Source organism: Amblyraja radiata, chromosome 5, assembly GCF_010909765.2.
Source record: "Amblyraja radiata isolate CabotCenter1 chromosome 5, sAmbRad1.1.pri, whole genome shotgun sequence".
Classification (NCBI taxonomy): domain Eukaryota; kingdom Metazoa; phylum Chordata; class Chondrichthyes; order Rajiformes; family Rajidae; genus Amblyraja; species Amblyraja radiata.
The window spans coordinates 84379457-84397913 of NC_045960.1; positions in this window are offsets into that span (position 1 = coordinate 84379457).

The window sequence follows — 18457 nt, forward strand, 5'->3', positions numbered from 1 at the left end:
GGAGGGTCAATTCTGGGCTGACCCTGAAGAGGGCAGTGAACAACATACCCCCAGTATGCCTGGGGTGACAGAAAACATGCTGGACATGGTGTCCCAGTTTATCCAACCAGACCAAACTGGCCAAGACCTGGAGCCAAAAATAGCGGCAAGCATTGACTATATGGCATTTAACCAACTGCAGGCACTGGTACTATCAGACACCATGGCACGACATTTACCTCCAGGGAACTGCAAGTCGCTAAATGTTCCCAGTGTAAACCAGTGCATCTGGAAACATGTGGGGACATCAATTAGAACCAGGGACTTGAAAATTCAGAAAGTCCTAAAAGTCCTAACGGCAGGAATTGCAGCTTTTGCCCGCACATTGAAGGAGCAAAACATGACCCAAGACCACCAAGATGCACTGGCTTTACTCTGCAACTCACAATATGAGTTGAACAACATCAGGAAAAGTGCTATCCAACCAGCTTTAGACCCCAAATTTGCCGGCCTCTGTAAACCTGGAACCTCCAAACCGCCAATACTACTATTTGGAGGGGATCTACCAAAACAAGTCAAAGAACTTGATGAAGAGGCAAAAACACTGGGGCTCATAAAAGCAACAACCAAAAGCTACTACGGCCAAAAATATCACCCCTACGGACCCCCCAGTCGGCCAATACAAACCGGAGCAAGCGCAAAAACCAGGAACACCCAACATCGGTCTTTTTTAGGCCATGGCCAAGACCGACCGTCCTGGAAAATGCGCAAGCCTTCAACACAGACCCAACAACAGACCCAGACAACGGCGCCTCAACGTCCAAGGAGGATGCCAAAGAAATAACACACCTACCACTGGTAACCATGGAGGTAGGTGGGTCTGGTTCCTTAAGAATTAAAGGGAGCATGAAAGTTGGTGGGAGATTACGATATTATTTGGATGCATGGAATAAGATAACTACCGACACTTACATTCTAAGCAGTATCCAGGGTTATACCATAGAATTTATACAAAAACATAACCCTTCAGTACAGCATGTATCGAACCGAATGTTCGTGCTCACAGGCATAGAGAAATCTAAAGCACATGCTGAACTACAGCGGCTATATAAAAAAGGAGTAATTGAACACACCCAACACAGGATTACAGGAATTCGTGTCCAATATCTTTATAAAAAACAAAAAAGATGGTGGTTGCCGCATCATCATCGATTTGACTACTTTAAATACCTTTGTACAATATATTCATTTCAAGATGGAAACCTTTGTTACTGCTAAGCAATTGATTTCCGAAGGCTACTACATGGCAAGCATCGATTTAAAAGATGCTTACTATACAGTACCTATAAGAGGTGACCACAGATGTTATTTAAAATTCAACTGGATGGGTCAGCACTGGCAATACAGGGCACTATCTAATGGGCTGACATCAGCCCCCAGGTTATTCACAAAAATTTTGAAACCAGCCCTAGCGCTACTGCGAAAACAAAAACACATGGTAATGGCATATCTAGATGACATATTTATTGTTGGCAAAGCTTTGGAATTGACTAAACAAGCAATAACAGCCACAAAACAATTGTTTGAAGAACTGGGATTTATCATCCATCCAGTTAGGTCTAAATTAACGCCTTCAACAAAAATGGATTATCTGGGGTTCACCATTAACTCAGTTCTCATGTCAGTGACTTTGCCGAAAGAAAAGGTTACAGCCTTAAAAGAGGCTTGCAGCGAAATCATTGACATCACCAAACCATCCATTAGACTGGTAGGTAGAATAATTGGGAAAATAGTGGCTGCATTTCCAGCCACACAATTTGGACTTTTACACTATCGAAATTTACAGAGAGCAAAAATAAGAGCACTCAAAATTAATGGTGGTCATTTTGACAGACCAATGAAGCTACCAACAGAGGCCATAATGGAACTAAAATGGTGGGAATACAACATCAAGTATTGTTCCAATCCACTAATTATCAGCAACCCGTCTATGGTACTACAAACTGATGCCAGTGCACTTGGTTGGGGAGCTACCAATTCCATCTCCAGCTGTGGAGGGAGATGGAATGCACAGGAGGCATCATTATTAAAAACACTGGGCATAAACTACCTGGAAATGTTAAGTGCATTCCATGGCCTTAAGTCATATTGTTCTGGGTTAAATCACCAGCATGTTAGACTACAAATTGACAACACCACCGTGGTAGCATATATCAACCATATGGGTGGAAATAAATCGACATCATGTGACAATCTGGCCCACACAATTTGGCAATGGTGTATCCAGAGAAATATTTGGATATCAGCTACCTACTTACCAGGTAAACTAAATTTAGTGGCAGACACCAGGTCACGCAAATTCAATGAAAACACTGAATGGATGTTGGATAAAAATGTATTTGCTGAAATTACAGCACGGTATGGAACACCAGATATCGATCTTTTCGCATCCAGGCTCAATCACCAGTTATCAAATTATGTTTCATGGGAACCAGACCCTGGGGCAGCAGCAACAGATGCATTTTCGCTGCATTGGGGGAAATTGTTTATTTATGCATTCCCTCCTTTCTGCCTCATCAGTCGAGTATTAAGAAAAATACAACAAGACTCTGCATCTGGTATTTTGATAGTACCCTATTGGCCTACTCAACCATGGTTCCCAGTGATACTAGACATGGTATTAGAACCATGCATCACCATCCATCATAGACCAAGTTTACTGATCCATCCGGTAACACAGGAAAGTCACCCCTGTCATAATCATACAAACCTATTAATTTGTAGAATTTGAAAGCGCCATCTACAACACCTGGGACTGACGGACCGAACAATGGATATGATTGCATCGGCCCACAGACAGTCCACCAAAAACAGTACTTGGTGCACATCAAGAAATGGGGGAAGTACTGTCATGACAATAACCTCAACCACAGATCAAACAACATTCCGTCTGCTTCTGGAATTTCTGGCAAGCCTCCACTATGATGAGGGCCTCAGCTATAGTGCCATCAACTGCGCCAGAAGTGCTCTGTCAAACTACCTGTGGCAAGGAACAGAGCGGCATTCTGTAGGGACACACCCCCTGGAAACCAAACTCATGAGGGGCATTTTCAATACTAATCCCCCAAGAACCAGGTACACCCAAATTTGGGATGTGAGCATTGTATTGACCATGTTGAGAAACTGGTCTCCACCTACAGCTCTGTCCCTACAGACACTAACGATGAAAACGGTCATGCTGATGGCTTTGGTCACGGCACAAAGGGTCCAGTCACTACAAAGACTAAGGCTGGACAACTTGACTATTTCATCTGGGAATTTGACTTTTCATATCCATGAATTAATTAAACAGAACAGACAGGGATCAGCAGGGCAAAATATAGAGTTCCGGGCCTAACCGACGGATGATCGTCTCTGTATAGTAACTCACTTACTATTATATATGGAACATACAAGAATCATCAGAGGCAAAGAAATGGCACTGTTAATCAGCTACAAACAGTCACACAAAAAAGTGACAGTCCAGACCATCTCAAGATGGCTAAAACAGGTCCTAATAAAGGCGGGAGTAGATACTAACATTTTTAAATCTCACCCCACCAGGGCTGCAGCTACATCAGCAGCAATACAGTTGGATGTTCCAATGGACCAAATCCTCAAGACTGCAGGATGGTCAATGGAAAGAATGTTCCAACGATTTTATAATAAACCAGTCATTGAACCTGGAACATTTGCAGAAACACTTTTAAGTTCTGTAATATGATTTTACCCCATAAATAGGGGCTATGATTTGGTGTTAATAAAATGTTCGTTGTTTCAATATCATATTGATATCTAATGATGTTAACACTATTCTCCCCATAATCAAGGCAGATGTGATGCATGGACTCGTTTCCACGGCATGAAATCACAGAGCTTTAAAATCTTCACGTAGTCACTCACGTGACTCCGAAGTAAAATAGTAAGATTAAACGAGAACTTACCAGTTTGAAGTTTGATCTTTATTTTATGAGGAGTAACGTTGAGGGAATACGTGCCCTCCGCTCCCACCCTTGATCATATACTCAACTGGTATCTCTTCTCTAATCTTACTATGTTTAGTCATTACAGTTATCTGTGATTTCACACCGCTGCTTTGAAGAATGACACGCATGCGTCCTGGCGGGGTTCTTCACGTAATCCCTCAACGTTACTCCTCATAAAATAACGATCAAACTTCAAACTGATAAGTTCTCGTTTAATCTTACTATTTCCAGGCGGTATGGTTCTATGATTCTAAGGCTCCATGACTCTAGTATCAAGAGTGCCTTATCCAACTACTGATACCAATAAAAAGTAAGGTATACCCTTCATACACTGGAGTATGATTCAACAATGATGGATTTAATGAGATTAACACGAGGCATCTAAGGCAAGTACTATAAATATATTTTGAGTGTCTGGACTGATACTGACAAATATACAGCCTTTCTATTACATTTCTAAGGTTTCAAAGGTCTTTTATTGTCACATGTACCAATTAAGGTACAGTGATATGTGAATTACCATACAGCCATACGAAAAAAAAGCAACAAGACACACAACTACATAAAAGTTAACATAAACATCCATGAGGGCTAACGCTGAACACAGGATAGTTATAGGCAAAAACAGCAAAGCTGTATAACAGAAGAACCTCACTTGGAACATTTTGGAATAGTTAAAATGAAAGTTATAACACTTAGCTTTGGCTACTGGCCTGGAATAGACAATGATCTGGAAAAGCTGGCCGACAAGTTCATACTCAGCCAAACTAAAAAGATCGTAACATATGATTAAATGGCTCTCCAGCTGATTCTAATGTGTTCACATAGTCTATTGTAAAAAAAGTGCCCAACTTCCAAGTACAGAGCCGTTCATTGTGGATTCAGGTAAAACATATTTGGTCATGCACCCCACCAGCAAACACATCATAAAATAATTCAAATCCATATTTCATAAGATCATAAAGTTATAAGTAATAGGAGTAGAATTAGGTCATTTGGCCCATCAAGTCTACTCCACCATTCAATCATGGCTGATCTATTTCTCCCTCCTAACCCCATTCCCTTGCTTTCTCCCCATAACCTCTGACACCTGTACTGATCAATAATCTATCTCTCACTGCCTTAAAAATATCCACTGACTTTGCCTCCACAGCCTTCGGTGGCAGAATTCCACAGATTCACCACCCTTTGACTAAAGAAATTCCTCCTCATCTCCTTCCTAAAACAACGTCCTTTAATTGTGAGGCTATGACCTCAAGTCCTAGAATCTCCCACTCGTGGAAACATCCTCTCCACATCCACTCTATCCAAGCCTTTCACTATTCTGTATGGTTTCAGTGAGGTCTCCCCTCATTCTTCTATGCTCCAGCGAATACAGACCCAGACCGTCAAACGCTCATCATATGTTACATATTTGTGACATATGGTCTCCCAAGGCCGAGCAGGTTTATAATTGACTCCTGTTAATTGGCCTGTGTAATTGGCCTTCGTGTATAAGGACCTCATGATAAAGTGGGATAACATAGAACTAGTGTGAATGGATAATCAATGGTCGGCGAGAACGAGGTGGGCCGAAGGACCTGTTTCCATGCTATATATTTAAACTAAGGAGGGTATTGGTGAAGTCCCATGCTGTCAGTATGAATAGCTTTTGATAGTAAATGGTCAAACATTGGTTTGCCTGTCATTACCATCCAGCCTCAAATGGAGAATGTGAGAGAGAAATTAAAATAGCAAGATATGCAAGAAAGGACAATTCTTCCAATGAAAGATATAAACACAAGGATTGCAGATGCTGGAATCTTGCATGGAACATAAAGTGCTGGAATGCTACCTGACCCATTGAGTTACTCTTTGGGTCCTTCTTTGAAACATTGCCTCTCAGACTTTCTCTGAGCACTGCCACACTCAACTGCAGTTTATACGAACTGAAGTAGATACGAAGCAGCACATTCAATGGATAGTCACAAAGTGCTGGAGTAACTTAACGGGACAGACAGCATCTCTTGAGACAAAGAATGGGTAGAGTTTCGAGTCGAGACCCTCACATTCAATGGGTATGGATAGGGAGGCTGCCTCAAGAACTTTGAATAAGTCTTCACGATCAACACCTTGCATTTCACCGGTACATAGATTGAAGGGAATTCACAAACCTGCAAGCTTATGCACTCTGAAACAAGTTTCACTCAATCTGTTATAGGATAAGCCATGTATTATATGTATAAAATTGCAATGTCACTGCATGACCCACTGGATCACATGTGTATAGTGGTTCGTGTGTGCGATGGGAGATGATCATCAAATAAACCAGATGCCACATTTAAAGCTATTTGTGTTTCCTGCAAATCACTGTGCACATTCAGAGGACCCACTGAAATAGATACATCGCAGATTGTATCTCCCTCAATGCCCACTGTCCAGGCCATTGCCCAGGCCATCACCGGCTCTGACCTCCCCACCATCAAAGGGATCTATCGTAGTCGCTGCCTCAAAAAGGCAGCCAACATCATCAAAGACCCACACCATCCTGGCCACACTCATCTCACCACTGCCTTTGGGAAGAAGGTACGGGAGCCTGAGAACTGTAACGTCCAGGATAAGGAACAGCATCTTCCAAAGAGCCATCAGGCTATTAAACACTACAACCTCATAAGCTATGAAGTACAATAGATTATTATTATTATTATTATTATTATTATTATTATTATTATTATTATTATTATTATTATTATTATTATTATTATTATTATTATTATTATTACTATTATTCTGTTATTGTTTTTACTGAGCTTTTGTTATATTATTTATTATAATTACTGTTGTGCTGCAGCAAGTAATAATTTCATTGTTCTATCTGGGACATATTCAGAGAATAGGTGGATGAGTTGAATGTGCAGATAGCTATTAATGACTATGATATAGTTGGGATCACGGAGACATGGCTCCAGGGTGACCAAGGCTGGGAGCTGAACATCCAGGGATATTCAATATTCAGGCGGTATAGAGAGAAAGGAAAAGGAGGTGGGGTAGCGTTGCTGATTAGAGAGGAGATTAACGCAATGGAAAGGAAGGACATTAGTTTGCAGGATGTGGAATCGGTATGGGTAGAGCTGCGAAACACTAAGGGGCAGAAAACGCTGGTGGGTGTTGTGTACAGGCCACCTAACAGTAGTAGTGAAGTTGGAGATGGTATCAAACAGGAAATTAGAAATGCGTGCGACAAAGGCAAAACCGTTATAATGGGTGACTTCAATCTACATATAGATTGGGTGAATCAAATTGGCAGGGGTGCTGAGGAAGAGGATTTTTTGGAATGTATGCGGGATAGTTATCTAAATCAACATGTAGAGGAACCAACGAGAGAGCAGGCTATTTTAGACTGGGTATTGAGTAATGAGGAAGGGTTAGTTAGCAGTCTTGTTGTACGTGCCCCCTTGGGCAAGAGTGACCATAATATGGTTGAGTTCTTCATTAGGATGGAGAGTGACATTGTTAATTCAGAAACAATGGTTCTGAACTTAAAGAAAGGTAACTTTGAGGGTATGACACGTGAATTGGCCAAGATTGACTGGCAATTAATTCTAAAAGGGTTGACGGTGGATATGCAATGGAAGACATTTAAAGACTGCATGGATGAACTACAAAAATTGTTCATCCCAGTTTGGCAAAAGAATAAATCAGGGAAGGTAGTGCATCCGTGGATAACAAGGGAAATCAGGGATAGTATCAAAGCGAAGGATGATGCGTACAAATTAGCCAGAAAAAGCAGCATACCGGAGGACTGGGAGAAATTCAGAGACCAGCAGAGGAAGACAAAGGGCTTAATTAGGAAAGGAAAAATAGATTATGAAAGAAAACTGGCAGGGAACATAAACACTGACTGCAAAAGTTTTTATAGATATGTGAAAAGAAAGAGATTAGTTAAAACAAATGTAGGTCCCTTGCAGTCAGAAACAGGTGAGTTGATCATGGGGAACAAGGATATGGCAGACCAATTGAATAACTACTTTGGTTCCGTCTTCACTAAGGAAGACATAAATAATCTGCCGGAAATAGCAGGGGACCGCGGGTCAATGGAGTTGGAGGAATTGAGTGAAATCCAGGTTAGCCGGGAAGTGGTGTTGGGTAAATTAAATGGATTAAAGGCCGATAAATCCCCAGGGCCAGATAGGCTGCATCCCAGAGTACTTAAGGAAGTAGCTCCAGAAATAGTGGATGCATTAGTAATAATCTTTCAAAACCCTTTAGATTCTGGAGTAGTTCCTGAGGATTGGCGGGTAGCAAACGTAACCCCACTTTTTAAGAAGGGAGGGAGAGAGAAAACGGGGAATTACAGACCAGTTAGTCTAACATCGGTAGTGGGGAAACTGCTAGTCAGTTATTAAAGATGGGATAGCAGCACATTTGGAAAGTGGTGAAATCATTGGACAAAGTCAGCATGGATTTACAAAAGGTAAATCATGTCTGACGAATTTTATAGAATTTTTCGAGGATGTAACTAGTAGCGTGGATAGGGGAGAACCAGTGGATGTGGTGTATCTGGACTTCCAGAAGGCTTTCGACAAGGTCCCACATAAGAGATTAGTTTACAAACTTAAAGCACACGGCATTGGGGGTTCAGTATTGATGTGGATAGAGAACTGGCTGGCAAACAGGAAGCAAAGTGTAGGAGCAAACGGGTCCTTTTCACAATGGCAGGCAGTGACTAGTGGGGTACCGCAAGGCTCAGTGCTGGGACCCCAGCTATTTACAATATATATTAATGATCTGGATGAGGGAATTGAAGGCAATATCTCCAGGTTTGCGGATGACACTAAGCTGGGGGGCAGTGTTAGCTGTGAGGAGGATGCTAGGAGACTGCAAGGTGACTTGGATAGGCTGGGTGAGTGGGCAAATGTTTGGCAGATGCAGTATAATGTGGATAAATGTGAGGTTATCCATTTTGGTGGCAAAAACAGGAAAGCAGACTATTATCTAAATGGTGGCCGACTAGGAAAAGGGGAGATGCAGCGAGACCTGGGTGTCATGGTACACCAGTCATTGAAAGTGGGCATGCAGGTGCAGCAGGCAGTGAAGAAAGCGAATGGTATGTTAGCTTTCATAGCAAAAGGATTTGAGTATAGGAGCAGGGAGGTTCTACTGCAGTTGTACAGGGTCTTGGTGAGACCACACCTGGAGTATTGCGTACAGTTTTGGTCTCCAAATCTGAGGAAGGACATTATTGCCATAGAGGGAGTGCAGAGAAGGTTCACCAGACTAATTCCTGGGATGTCAGGACTGTCTTATGAAGAAAGACTGGATAGACTTGGTTTATACTCTCTAGAATTTAGGAGATTGAGAGGGGATCTTATAGAAACTTACAAAATTCTTAAGGGGTTGGACAGGCTAGATGCAGGAAGATTGCTCCCGATGTTGGGGAAGTCCAGGACAAGGGGTCACAGCTTAAGGATAAGGGGGAAATCCTTTAAAACCGAGATGAGAAGAACTTTTTTTCACACAGAGAGTGGTGAATCTCTGGAACTCCCTGCAACAGAGGGTAGTCGAGGCCAGTTCTTTGGCTATATTTAAGAGGGAGTTAGATGTGGCCCTTGTGGCTAAGGGGATCAGAGGGTATGGAGAGAAGGCAGGTACGGGATACTGAGTTGGATGATCAGCCATGATCATATTGAATGGCGGTGCAGGCTCGAAGGGCCGAATGGCCTACTCCTGCACCTAATTTCTATGTTTCTATGTTTCTATATGACAATAAAACACTCTTAACACTTGATTTTTGACTCCAATGAATACCTTAAAAGATGAGAGAAATCAGAGAAGCTCAAGCAATCATAATTGGATAAATACAGATATCTCAGAGAATAATAAATTCTTGTTCTAAGGAGTGGGAAAATTCATCTGTGGTCTCTTTGTCCAAACAACAGCTTGTGTATGAAAAGGGCCATCCATGGTCATTGGTCATCGGCAGGTCAGGCATCAATTGCAGTGTACAATATGGCTGAATTTCTGCCAACAGTCATTGCCTAGGTCCAAAGATGAATAAAGGTTCACTGGCGATAATCCATACAGGAAATATTGGGCATTCACAGCATGTCTTAGCGTTTGTCTTAAAGTTGTGTCATGCTGTTATTTTCCTGCAGTAAGGAATCTTACAGTAAAGATGAGTGAAAACGATTACAAAAATAACCTTCTTAGATTTATGTTTATTTTACAAAGAACTATTTTTATGCTGGAGGACGATGACATGTAGAAATGAATATAATGCATGTAATTACACCAAGTACTTGTGTGGGAATAGGCTGAACTTAACTTGTCCTCAATTTTATCCAAAATTTCAGGAAATGCATTTATCAAATAAGCAACTGCGGATTTGATTAAACTAATGGGATATTTAGCCACAAATTCATCAGCATCTTTATGATTTAGTCTATGAGTTGAAGTATTTTGTTGCTGTTGTACTCCAAAATCATATCACCACAGCATATCCCAGGATTATCTTTGCTGCTTGCTGCTTTTCAGCAGTGTACTTGCTTCAATTCTGAGTGATTAAGAATAAACCCCTCTCAGGATTTGTTATAAATGATCTGACTGAGTCCAAATCGCATCTGCTTAATAACAACAAATGTGCTGCTCACATTTTACCCGATGATAGCTGTAATTGGAAGCAGCTTTTGTTTATAGAATGTGGAAGACAGAAAAGTATAGCGAAGAAAGAGCCCCTTCGGCCCAAAATGTCTGTGCTGGATACGTTTGCAAGATAAATTAATCTCCTCTTCCTGCACGTGATCGATAACCCTTCATTCCCTGCATATCCGTAAATCTCGTTGAGGCTCAAATGACAATAAATTGTATTGTATTGTATTGTATTGTATCTTTTTTTTTTTTTTTAATATTTTATTTTATTAGAAGTAAGTACAATCATATGGCACCAAAGTGCCTAATATATATTTTCATAATACATTTTATGTACAGCTTCTTATTTTATTTGTTATAATAAAGATGAGATGAGAATAAGAAAAATAAATTAGATAGTAAAGGATAGAAAAGCGTGAGATATAGTGTGTGAAGAAAAAGAAAAAAGACGAATGAGTGAAGAAAGTTGAGGAAAAGAAAATAGAAAAAAGAGAATAAGACATAAAAAAAAGGTAAGGAGATCATTGTTTATAATCTTGACCATCCCTTGTCCAGTCCTGAAACAGTTAGTTTTTACAATTGTGTTGCACCATATGATTCCAAAAAGACGACAAATGGAGACCAACTCGCTATGAATTGGTCTGATTTATCCATTAGGAGGAATCGCATTTCCTCAAGATGTGCGGTGTCCAACATACTTGCAATCCACATTTTAAGCGTTGGTATTGATGTATTTTTCCAAAATTTAAGTATTAATTTTTTTGCTATTATTAAACCATAGTTAAAAAATAAATTTTGAGATGTGTTCAATTTATTCCCATCTTCCATTACTCCAAATTACGCCAGCCACCAAGATCCAGCAAACCCTGAAACAGACACCACCAAAATGTGTTCAATTTATTCCCATCTTCCATTACTCCAAATATAATCATTTCAGTATTAGGTTCCATTCTTATCTTGAATAATTTTGTAAATATTTCGAAAATATAACTCCAAAATCTATAAAGTTTTATGCAGGAAACAAAGGAGTGTGTTATAGTTGCCTTTTGGGATAGACATTTATCACAAATGGGGGATATATTTGGATAAAATTTGTTCAATCTTGTTTTTGAATAATATAATCTATGTACAATTTTAAATTGAATTAGATTATGTCTTACATTAATCGAACATTTGTGAATATATATCAAGTATTTTTCCCATGTAACCTTCGTAATTTTTATCATTAGTTCCCGTTCCCACTCTTCTCTAAGTACCTCTGTCGATGGTAGGTCTATATTTAGAATACTATTATATAAATATGATATTAATTTTTGTGTCAGCTTCAATATTCATTGCTTCTTCCAATAATTCAGGAGTTATTTTTTGATATCCTTCTATATATTTTTTCATGAAATCGCAAATCTGAAGATATTTAAAATATTGGTTCTTTTTCAGTTTAAATTTTAATTGTAATTGTTGGAATGATAGTAGGTTTCCCATTTCGTACATATCCCGGATCCTTCTAATTCCGAGACTTTCCCATTGGTTATATGTTTTATCAATAAGAGATGGTTTAAATAAAGGGTTATTCGCTATTGGCATTAACAATGATAAATTTCTTAATTTTAAAGATAATTTTATTTGTTTCCAAATTCTTATTGTACCATATATAATTGGGTTGTTCTTATATAATGTGTTATTCCGTTTTTTCGGGGAGAAGAGGATCGTTCCTATATTACAAGGATGACAATCCTCTTTCTCCATTTTTATCCATTCTGTCTGTTGGGTAGAACTATCCAGCCAATAAATGATATTCTTAATATGCACTGCCCAGTAATAATACATAAAATTCGGAAGTGAAAGTCCCCCGACCTCTTTTGGTTTACATAAGTGTTTTTTTGTAATTCTATGTGATCTATATTCCCAAATAAAATTAGTAATATTAGAGTCTAATTTTTTTTTAAAGTATTTTGGTATATATACCGGTATAGACTGAAATAGGTATAGTAATTGTGGTAGGAAGATCATTTTTATTGCATTTATTCTACCTAATAATGATAAAGGAAGTGTTTTCCAAAATTTAATCAGCGTATTAAGTTTATTTAATAAAGGTATAAAATTAGCGTTGAATAATGCTTTATATTTTCTAGTAATCTGAATACCCAAGTATTTAAATTTTTCTGTTGCGATTTTAAAGGGGAACTTCAGTAAGTGTGTAGGTTCTTGAGGTTTTAATGTCATGATTTCACTTTTATTCCAGTTTATTCTATATCCAGAAAAAGACCCGAATTCCTCTATTAAATTTAATAAATTTGGTATGCTCGTTTGTGACTTTGTAATATATAAAAGTATATCGTCTGCATATAATGAAATTTTATTCTTTGAGTCCCTAGTATTATAGCCCTGAATATTCGGATGAATTCTTATACTTTCAGCCAGAGGTTCTATCATAAGGGCAAATAGCAGGGGTGATAGTGCACATCCCTGCCTATTACCCCTTGATAGTTGACATTTTTGAGATAACATGTTGTTAGTTAAAATTCTTGCCATCGGTTTATCATACAATAATTTTACCCATGTTATAAAATTCTCTCCCATATTAAATTTTTGCAGTACTTTATATAAGTATTGCCACTCTACCTGATCAAATGCTTTCTCTGCGTCCAAAGAAATAATTGATATATCTTCTTCCTCTACTTTATGTGAGTACATTATATTAAACAGACATCACAAATTATTAAATGAGTATTTAATAGTCTTTTGTATCAGGGTTTATCAATTTACTAATATATTCGCTTAATCTTCTTGCTAAAGTCTTTGCTAAGATTTTCTGGTCTGTATTTAAAAGTGATATAGCTCTGTATGAGCCTGGATCTTCTAAATCTTTATCTTTTTTTCGAATAAGTGTAATAGTTGATTTTGTTAGTGTTTCAAGTAGTTTGTTTTCTTTAAAAGCGTGGGAGTATAAATTAAATAAATAAGGGGTCATTATCTCATGGAATTTTTTATAAAATTAATTACTAAAACCATCTGGTCCCGGTGTCTTACCATTTTTCAACGATTTTATTGTTTCACCTATTTCTTTGATTGTAATTTGAGCTCCAAGTTCCTCTTGTTCCAAAAGGTCCAGTTTTGGAAGATTACAATTTTCTAAAACATTTTTAATTTTGCTATCATCTATTTTAATTTTAGATGTGTATAAATTTTGGTAAAATTGAGCAAATCTATTATTAATATCTTTAGGTAGTATTAGTAATTCAGCTTTCTCTGATTTAATTTTAGTTATAGTATTTTCCTTTTCTTGTTTTTTCAATTGGCGAGCTAAAAGCTTATGTGTAAATCTAAAAGCCTCTTAAATGTAACTTAAATGTCTCCACCACCACTCCTGACATCATATTCCATGCACCCACCACCCTCTGTGTAAAAGAGTTGCCCCATACATATCGGTTAAACTTTTCCCCCTTCACCTTACAGCTATGCCCTCTAGTCTTGGACATTTGGACCCTAGTATATAGATTCTGACTGTCTAATCTATCCATGTCTCTCATAATCTATATTACTAAAAGTAAGACCTTGACCACTTCCTGTATTACTGTTTCATGATTTTTGAAAAAACGCTGCCACTTACGGATGTGATTTTTGGCCATCATACTCAGAGTCCCCCTCCGCTGCGCAGGACAAGAGGATTTTTTCCCATCAATGAAAAATAAAAGAGTTATTAGTGTTAAAAAATGTTGACATTCTCTCTGCTGCCCCTGCTGGTGGGAGGGAGGAGGGACTATAAAACCCAGAAGTGTTGTGCCGCACTCAGTCTCTGCAAGATGGAGGAAGCGAGATGATCATGTCTCTCTGAGCTATGAATAACACTGAACACATGTCTACTCAACTGTGAGTGCCCTTAATGTGGTTTTAAAATGAAAATGTGGTTGCTTTGAAATGCTGCACTGCAAATGGTTGTTGGTGGCAGTAACGGCTTTGAAATGCTGCACTGCAAATGGTTGTTGGTGGCGGTAACGACTTTGAAATGCTGCACTGCAAATGGTTGTTGATGGTGGTAACTGCACAACTTCCTGTTTGCACTCTATATTGATTTTAGATAAAACGCTACCACTTACGGCTGTGATTTTGGGCCATCTTACTCTGCCCCCCTCATCAGGTGCAGAGGATACTTCCCATCAATGAAAAACAAAAGTGTTCTTAGTGTTTAAAAAAAATGTTGAGGATCTCTCTCCTGTCAATCATGCCATGAAGGCCATGCCCCTTCCGGTGGGAGGGGGGAGGGATTATAAAACCCAGAAATGTGGGTGTGGCTCAGTCTCTGCAAGATGGGGGAGGGAGAGGTCACGACTGTCTGAGCTGTGAATCAACTGAACACACTGAATGTCTACTGAACTGTGAGTGTGGTGTTTATGTGTTGTTTTGTGTGGTTTTATGGTGGTTTGACTCTGCTTGAAAAGGTATGATACTGCATTTGAATGTGGTGGCCTTGCACCCTGCATGAAATGGTATGAAACTGCATTTGAATTTGATGGCCTTGCACCCTGCATGAAATGGTATGAAACTGCACTTGAATTTGGTGGCCTTGCACCTTCCTTGAAATGGCATTAAACAGCACTAGCATTTGGTGGCCTTGCACCCTGCTTGAAGTGCAATGAAACTGCACTTGAGTTTGGTGGCCCTGCACCCTGCTTGAAGTGGTAGGAAACTGCACTTGAGTTTGCTGGCCCTGCACCCTGCTTGAAATGGTATGAAACTGCAATTGAATTTGGTGGCCTTGCACCCTGCTTGAAGTGGTAAGAAGCCGCACTTGAATTCGGTGGCCTTGCACCCTGCTTGAAGTGGTAGGAAACGGCACCTGAATTTTGTGGCCTTGCACCCTGCTTGAAGTGGTATGAAACTGCAATTGAATTTGGTTGCCTTGCACCCTGCTTGAAATGGAAATTCAAGGAATAGCCGTGAGTCAACTGCTCGCCCACCAGCCGTGAGTGAGCTGCCAGCACATCAGGCTTGAGTGACTGAGCTGTCACCTAGCTCTCTGGAAACCAGTCCCTTCAGCCCTCAATTCCCATACTAGTGCTCCAGAAAGCCCCCCCCCTCCCAACTGGCCACCAGTATTAGAATTGGTGGAGAGGTTGAATATTGCATTGGGGGACCAGCCCTCCCCTGTGAACATGGGACCCAACTTAATCTAGTATTATATGCTTCTATCAGTTCTCCCTTTAACATCTGACACTCGAGAGAAAATACACCAAGTTTGTCCAACCTCCTCCTATAGCTAAGAACCCCTAATCTAGGAGCATTCTGGTAAACCTCTTCTGCACACTAATTATATACCTAATTTATATTTACTCAACTGATCATAATTAATATATTATGAACGTAGCCACAGAGCTGAGGGACAACTATCTCCAATCATTGCTATGACTGAGTTGTATAGCATTCAGTATGCACACAATTTATAACGATGCCATATGTTTGGATCAAAGTCATAGAAATTCCCTCCAAGCCATTGCCTGATCAGGCAGTTCCCTGTTAAAATGCAAGAACATGCAAATGCAGATGCTGGTCGATCAAAGGAAGACATAAAATGCTGCAGTAACTCAGCGGGTCAGACAGTGTCTCTGAGAACATGGATAGGTGACGTTTTGGGTCAGGACCCTTCTTCAGACTAATTGCGGGGTGGGGCTGGAAAGAGAGCTGGGACAGGATATCTTGTTTTGTCATTTTGGGGGCGTATCTGGCATTGGGGAGAACCTCTGCAACAAACTGATTGACACAATCAACATTAAGGAGTTCATTGTTTTATATTGTTGAAGTGAAAGCAGCTTCCAAGTGGGAAGTCCGAAGATGGGTCCCATTCCAAAACATTGCCTATCCGCTCCCTCTCCAGATGCTGCCTGACCTGCTGAGTGCCTCGAGCATTGTATATTGCTCAAGATTTCAACATCTGCAGTCTTTTGTGTTTCAACGTAGGATGGTAGTGTAGGAGAGTGCAAGAGTTGCATGAGCAAATATCTGATGGCAATTGAAAGTAAACATTGACATTCTCATCTCACTTGTCCCAGTTAATTTTGACCTTTAGGCTTCATGCATGATGTGAGTAGCAAGTGTGAGAATCACCTTGTTGTTGCATTTGAAAAAACAGGTACAAATCGGGTTCAGCGCTATTTATAATGAATGCTGAGCCTTGAGTAAAGATAGCTCCCTACATCAATGATACATGACTGTGGTGTATCGTCCGGGAGAGGAGGATCATACATCGCTCAGAAGCATGAATAAATCTCCTGCTGGTAACAAGAAGGATTCATAGAAAGCATTTGTTGGGAAAACACCTTCTGCATGTGGCCAGACCATACGAATGGCCTGATGCAACACTGATTTCAACAGCGATTGTTTAGAAAGTACTTAAGTTATAGAAGCAGAATAACGTCATTCGGCCCATGAAGTCTACTATTGCATTCAATCATGGCTGACGCCCATTTCCCAAGATTCAGGTAGCAAAGGACAATTTAATTGTGCTAAATTACATCACCTTAATTTTATGTTTTTAATTAGAACGTTGAATATGGAAAAGTACAGCACAGGAACAGGTCTTTCAGCCCACATTGTTCATGCTGAACATGATACCAAGTTAAACTAATCTCCTCTGTCTGCACATCTATATTACTAAAAGTAAGATCTTGACCGCGTTTGACTCACTGCGATGTGATTTCTGAGAGAATGCCGCCACTTGCAGCCGTCATGTTTGGCCACCTCGCTCAGAGCAACCCTCAGCCGGACTGGACTGCAGGATTTTTCCCATCTATGAAAAATCAGAGAGATATTAATGTTTTAAAAAATTTCACCATTCTCTCTGCTGCCCCTGCTGGTGGAAGGAGGGAGGGACTATAAAACCTGGAAGTGATGTGCCTCATTCAGTCTCTGCAAGATGGAGGAAGCGAGAGGGTCATGTCTCCCTGAGCTCTGAATAACACTGGACACATGTCTACTCAACTGTGAGTGCCCTTAATGTGGTTTGAAAATGAAAATATGGTTGGTTTGAAGTAAAAAGGCACTGTAAATGGTTGTTTGGGGAGTTTGGGTTGAAGTAAAAAGGCACTGCAAATGGTTGTTTGGGGGGTTTGGGTTGAAGTAAAAAGGCACTGCAAATGGTTGTTTGTGAGGTTTGGGTTGAAATAAAAAGGCACTGCAAAAGGTTGTTTGGGGGGTTTTGGGAATGATTTGGTATAGTAATTGAAAAGTTTCTGAAATACTAACTTAGAATGGAATCGGAGCATGCAACCATTGTCTTTTTTGAGGAGGACGGATGAGAGCTTTGGCTTACAGCCCAGAATGGAATTAACAAAAGTACCTTTCCCATGACTTTCAGTCTGAAGAAGGGTCTCGACACGAAACATCACCCGTTCCTTCTCTCCAGAGATGCTGCCTGTCCCGCTGAGCTACTCCAGCAATTTGTGTCTATCTTCGGTTTAAACCAGCATCTGTAGTTCCTTCCAATACACACATCAGTCTGTCCAGTCGAGGGTACAATTGGCGATCGAAATACAACAGCGAGTGTTCAAGCAAAGATCATAGAACGGAGCAGATGATGTTCAATGATGATTAATGCACCTGGCTCCAGTTTAAGTACTTAACTTCATCCCGCATTGAAACCGATCCGGGGTTGTCGAGTAGGAAAAGGGGAGATGCAGCGAGACCTGGGTGTCATGGTACACCAGTCATTGAAAGTAGGCATGCAGGTGCAGCAGGCAGTGAAGAAAGCGAATGGTATGTTAGCTTTCATAGCAAAAGGATTTGAGTATAGGAGCAGGGAGGTTCTACTGCAGTTGTACAGGGTCTTGGTG